Consider the following 6,520-nt stretch of genomic DNA (forward strand, 5'->3'; position numbering starts at 1 on the left):
TGGAGTAACAGCTCCCAAAAGCTGAACGAAAGCAATGCCAGCCTGAGAATCCTCTACCCTGCTAAATTATCTATTAAGATAGAGAGGGAGATAAGAGTCTTCCAGGGCAAGGAAAAACTCAAAGAATATGCCGTAAGACACCCAACACTATGTAAAATCCTTGCCAAGTCACTATGGTCAGAAGACCAACAAACACCAAGCACAAGCAGGAGACCACCATATAGCGCAACTCCACCCAGAAGTCAGCAAGCTTAAAACAATGACCAAGATAACATTACCTCATAGGGAAAAAGGAAGAATGAAGCTCCACACACAAACACAGCAAACTGATATGAATGGAGATAGGAAAACACCCAACACAAAAGGAACAAGATGACAGCAATGAATCAATCCACAGATGGTGATAATATTTCTGAATGTCAACGGCCTCAATCAACCATTAAAAGACAAAGGTTCGCAGACTGGCTCAGAAAATATAACCCATCAATCTCTTGCGTGAAATAGAAACATCTAACACTCGCAGACAAAAATAGACCAAGAATAAAAGTCAGGCAAAAAACATACCAGGCAAATGGCAACTTTATGAAAGCAGGTGTTGCAATCCTAATCTCCAACAAGATAATCAAAGTTTGTACCTCAAGGTACAAACTATAACAAGAGACAAGAAGAGCACTATACAATGCTTAAAGGATCAGTAGACCAGGAACCAATAATAAATATATATGCGCCTAATGAGTGATCTGCATAATTTGTCAAACAAACTATTTAAAACATAAAAAGAGATCATAGACTCAATGATCATAGTAGGTGACTTTAATATACTGCTATCAGAGATAGACAGATCACTGGGAAAGACGCTCAGCAAGGAGGCAACAGAGTTAAACACTACATTTAGGTGACTGGACCTGATAGACATTTATAGAGCTTTCTATCCAAATGCCAAAAAAAATCATATTCCTTTCAAGTGCACATGGCTCATTTTCGAGTATAAACCATCTGCCAGGACACAAGTCAAACTGAGTAAATTAAAACACATAGAGATTACACAGACATCCCTCTCGGACCACCATGCCATAAAGTTGGAGATCAACAATTGGACGACTAGAAAAACAAGGGCAAACAATTTTAAAATGAATGATGATCTTCTGCAACACGAATGGGTACTAGCCCAGATTAGAGAAGAAATTAGAAAGTTTCTAGAATCGAATGAGAATGAGGATACAATATATCAAAATCTATGGGATACAGCAAATGCAGTTCTCCGAGGAAGTTTGATAGCAAATAATGCATATCTGAAGAAGGAAGAGAAACGTATGACTGATACGCTATCACAAAACCTCCAGCAACTGGAACAGAGTCAACAGAACAAACCCCACCCCCACAATAGCAAAAGATATAATAAAAATCATGGCAGCATTAAGAGCAGAAAGACAAGAAAACAATGCAAAAAATCAATGCAGCCCCCCAAAAGCTGGTTCTTTGAAAGGATCAACATAATCAACAGAATGCTGGCAAGCCTAATCAAGGAAAGGAAGGAGCAAACATCAATAGCCAGGATGAGTGGTGAAGCCAGGGAAATCACAACAGACCCCAATGAGATTAAAAGGATAATCACAACATACTATGAAAGTCTGTATCCTAATGAATTCAACAACGTAGAAGACACGGACAAATACTTGAAAAAAATAATCCCTCCCTAGATTATCACTTACAGAGGTCAAGAACCTCAACAGAACCATAGCAAAAGAAGAAATAGATATGGTTATCAAGAAACTACCACCACAAAAAACTTCCAGACCAGACGACTTCACAGGAGAATTCTACCAAGCACTCAGGGAAGAGCTTACACTGATCCTCCACAAATTATTCCAGAGCATAGAAAAAGATGGTAAACTCCCAAACTGATTAACTTTGGTACCCAATCAGGGTAAGGATCCCACAGGAACAGAGAACTGCAGACTGATATCTCTAATGAACATAGATGTAAAAAAAAATCCTTAAGGAAATATTGGCCAATAGAATACAAAAGTATATAAAAACATACCATCCATCATGATCAGGTGGGATTCATTCCAGGGATGCAGGTATGATGTAACATCTGAAAGTCCATCAATATTATTCACTACAATTGATAAGAAAAAGGATAAGAATCACATGATAATATCAATAAATGCAAAAAAAAACATTTGATGCCATCCAACACCCATTCCTAATTAACACACTTAAGAAGATAAGAATGGAAGGAAAATTCCTCAAGTTATTACAAGCTGTCTATGAAAATCCAACAGCCAACATCATAGTCAATGGAAAAAAAACAAAAACTATCCACTGAAAAAGACCAAACAAGGATGCCCCTTGTCCCCACTTCTATTCAACATCATTCTGGAGGTCCTAAGTAACATGAGGCAGCAGAAGGATATTAAAGGTATCTGGCTGGGAGAGGAGGAGGTAAAACTATTGCTATTTGCAGACGACATGATTCTATACATTGGAAATCCCAAAAGCTCCACAACAGGAGTACTGGAAGTGATAGAGGAATAGGGAAGAGTGGCAAGATACAAGATAAACAGAAGTCTACTGGTTTGCTATATATATCGGACAAGACCATGGAATAGGAGATCAAGAAGGCAGTTCCCTTCACAATAACCAAGAATAAATCAAAACATTTAGGGACATATTTAACCAAAAAAATCCCAATCAACTTATACAAGGAAAACTGCAGGACCCTACTACAGGAAACCAAAAATGACCTCTACAAATGGAAGAATATCCCATTCTTGTGGATTGGAAGACACTATGGTAAAGATGTCAAACTTACCCAGGGCACTATATAAGTTTAAGGCTATCCCGATTCAAATACCAACAACCTTCTTCAAAGAATTGGAAAAAACTGACCACCAATTTTATATGGAGAGGGAAGAAGCCCAGAATTAGCAGAGAATTCCTTAAGAAGAAGGACAAGGTTGGAGGGCTCGCCTTGCCTGACTTTTACACTTACTACACAGCCACCGGGGTCAAAACAGCACAGTACTGGATGAATATCTCTCTGAATTTGTTTCTGTAGTCAATGCAACTAACACATGGGCATATACCCAGAAGAGTAAGAAACAGACAACGACCACAAAAAGAAAAAAGCAAAATAAATAAATAGACCATGACCATTTGTCTGCGCTCCAAAGTTTATTGCAGCACAATTCACAATCACAAAGAATTGGAAAAAATCTAAATTTCCATCAATAGAAATTCTGACGATCACATGAAACACATCACCTCATGGGAAGAGTTGGAGGAAATGATGCTAAGCGAAGTTAGCCAATCACAGAAGGACAAGTACAACATGAGTCCACTGAGGTAAGTATAATCAGCACAGTGGGTATAGAAGAAAAGCCACTTATCTCACACGATACAGATTGAGGTGCAGGCAGTCCAGTGGGGGACAGACCAAACACAAGAAGGCACATGTCATTCTAACACAAAGAAGGGAGAATGGGGGAGGGAGTACAAAGGTGGGGGAGACAATGGCATGGGGGAAGCAGGGCACTAACCCACCCAGTGGGGGGAGTATTGGTTATGTCTCCACAGACTTGGGAGTGTGCATGCAGACCTCACCATGGTGCACCAAACATTGAGGGCAATGTAACCACATGGAGCAACTCATGAACAGAGTGGGCTACAGGGCCGGCCCCAATCAGAGCCAAATGGACCCCCCTCTCTAGAAATATGTGCTACAGAGGACAACACTCAACCTACAGGTTGGGGAGAGGGGCCAGCCTTCCACGCCCACACAGAGGCAAACCAAGAAGGAAAAAGAGAGAGTGAGGCTCTAGACCCCATATCAGTACACCAAGCCCTAAGATGACATCCCTGCACGGAGCTGCTAAAGCACAGAGAGGACTGTAGGGCCGACGACAGCTCGAGACACAATGCCCCCTTACTGGAGCATACCGATACAAAGGACAATACTGGGGACACATGGCAGAGATGGAGTCCAGTCTGAACCCCCTACAGAGGGGCAAACCAAGAAGGGAATATAACAGATCAGCAATGGGAACAAAGCCAAGCCACAATGCCCCTGAGGAGCCCTCAAAATAGAATTCAGGCTAAGAGTGGCAGTTCCCAGAACTCCCCAGGATCATTGGGGAGATAGTCATAAAGGTCAGCGGACAGACTTAGAATTTCTATGCTTTTTGGTTTGTTTGTTAGCTATTATATATGTGTGGTTTTTAATTTTTTTTCTCTTTTTATTCAATCTTTTTTCTTTTTGTTTTGTCGCTGTTAATGTTGGTTTGCCTACCTATGTGAGATAGGTATGGGAAGGAAGCCCAAGGAGAAAGTGAAGGACCAAAGGTTCCAGAGAGGTTCCAGAGCGAGGAGGAGGTGGGGGAAGGGAGTGGTGAGCAAACAACGCGATGGATAGGGGAGCAACTAAGGAATTAAAATCAACAATGAGGAGGGTGTAGAGATCCTGGGGGTGTTGGAGCAACAGCAGTCTAGCTGAGAGGCATTACTAAGAGACAGAAGAAGGGCAAGCATAATGGTGGGGCAGGAGTAAGGTAAAAGGAAACAGAAAAGATCTAGGAAGCAAAGCCATGGATAGAGGTATAAACAAAGGTGTGCACTTATATAAATATATTAATTCATAAAATAGAGCTAATGGCCGATGTACATATATTTATTTGGCAATACATCGAGGAAGTGGATGGACTTTGGACCTCTGCTCAAGCCCTCCCTCAACACAAGAACACTTCGTTGTAACAACCTGGCATTCTGTGATGCTCACCCTCCCAGCATGATCACTGAAGACAAAATTGGTGCACAAGCAAATATGGTGAAGAAAGCTGATGGTGCCCGGCTTTCAAAAGATATAGCGTCTGGGGTCTTAAAGGATTGAAGTTAAACAAATGGCCATCTAGCTGAGAAGCAACAAAGCCCACATGGAAGAAGCACATTAGCCTGTGCAATCATAAGGTGTCACCGGAATTGGGTAAGAGGCATCAGAAGACCCAAAACAAACAAACATATCATTGAGAACAAGGGGGTCAGAGCAGAGACGCAAAACCCATCTGTAGACAATGGGACATCCCCTTACAAAAGGGTCACAAGGAAGGGATAAGTCAACCAGAGTGCAGTATAGCACCGATGAAACACACAATATTCCTCTGGTTCCTTGAGATTTCCTCACCCCCCACTATCATGAGCCCAGTCCTGCCTTTCACTTCAGGCTCGACCGGAGCATGTACACAACTACAGATAAGAGCTCAGGACACACAGAATCCAGGTCAGATAAACCCTTCAGGGACAGCAGTGGGGGGAGCAATACCAGGAGGGTAGGGGGAAAGGTGAGGGGAAAGAAAGTGTGGGGGAAGGAAGTCCCTTTTGGCTCCGCAGGCCTGGTGCACAGCCGGAGGTGGGAGGGGCCACACAGGAGAAGAGCTGATGGGAAAGCACCAGATGAGAGAGGCCTGTGGAGAGTGTTCCTTGTGAGGCAGGTTGTGAAGGAGCTTTCCTGGTGGGAAGCAGCTGGGCAGAAGGCCCTTTGCTCTCAGCGAGAGTTACAGTTTGGGGAGCAAGGTTCGAAGCAGCACGTTCCTGGCAACCACAATGCCTTTCCGTTGGGAATCGCTAAGAAAACTCCACAGTGCTAAGCAGCTGTCAGCATCAACGGTAATCAGAAACGACGTTATAGCATCGTATATAGACGTTTTTTGGTGAAGTAAGTTCAAAAGGAGGGCCCAGGGTTTATGTTCACAGTCTTAACAAAGCAGTTAGACAAACCATGCCTAGAAGGATATATTCGACATACACAGACAGGCTCTGTGCCCAGGACTCCATTGTACAGTGGTTGTGATGTGTCGAATGTTGTTTTTCTTTGTAGGTTTCATTATTGTTGTTTTAGTTAATAGCATCTTCATAAATCCAAACTCAATCCAAATTTGTCTTTGAGGGTTAGAAACTATTTGCAGTAATCAGCGTGGGGGGCCACATTGGACCTTGCCTGGCTTCTTCATTGCCGAGAGGCAGGAGTCAGACAAGCCTCCCCGCTCTGCCCTTCCTTACCTGTTCTGACACCCCTTGTCTTCTCACAGCACTCTACTTCTAGGCTGGCTTCGAAAACGCAGTGCCATGGAAACACAGAACTCAGTACCCGTGATGAAGGGGGTTTACTAGGGAAGTGACTAGGCTTCCACAAGCCAGGATCAGGAAGCACTGGTTCCCGCTCCTCAGCCAGCAGCCAAGTCTCTCTCAGTCCTCAGCTACATGGTCCCTGGACTTCAGCCTCTGTAGGCCAGGAAGCCGACCTGTTTCTCTGCCTCCAGGGTCCCATAGGCTCGGCTCAGCATCTTTTCCTCTGTCCCATAGTTACTGTTGTCTCAGCCTTTGTCTCTTCAGACAGAGATCGGGGACCGGCTCTTCTGCTGCTCCTGGGCTTTCTCTTCGTGCTGCTGCTTCAAAGATGACTCATCTCCACAGCCAAGGGGTGGTAAGGAAAATTGACCCATCCCTTCTCCTTCTTCAGGGT

This window comes from Echinops telfairi, unplaced genomic scaffold, assembly GCF_000313985.2.
Source record: "Echinops telfairi isolate 266 unplaced genomic scaffold, ASM31398v2 ScPeMD7_7409;HRSCAF=8447, whole genome shotgun sequence".
NCBI classification, from domain to species: Eukaryota; Metazoa; Chordata; class Mammalia; order Afrosoricida; family Tenrecidae; genus Echinops; species Echinops telfairi.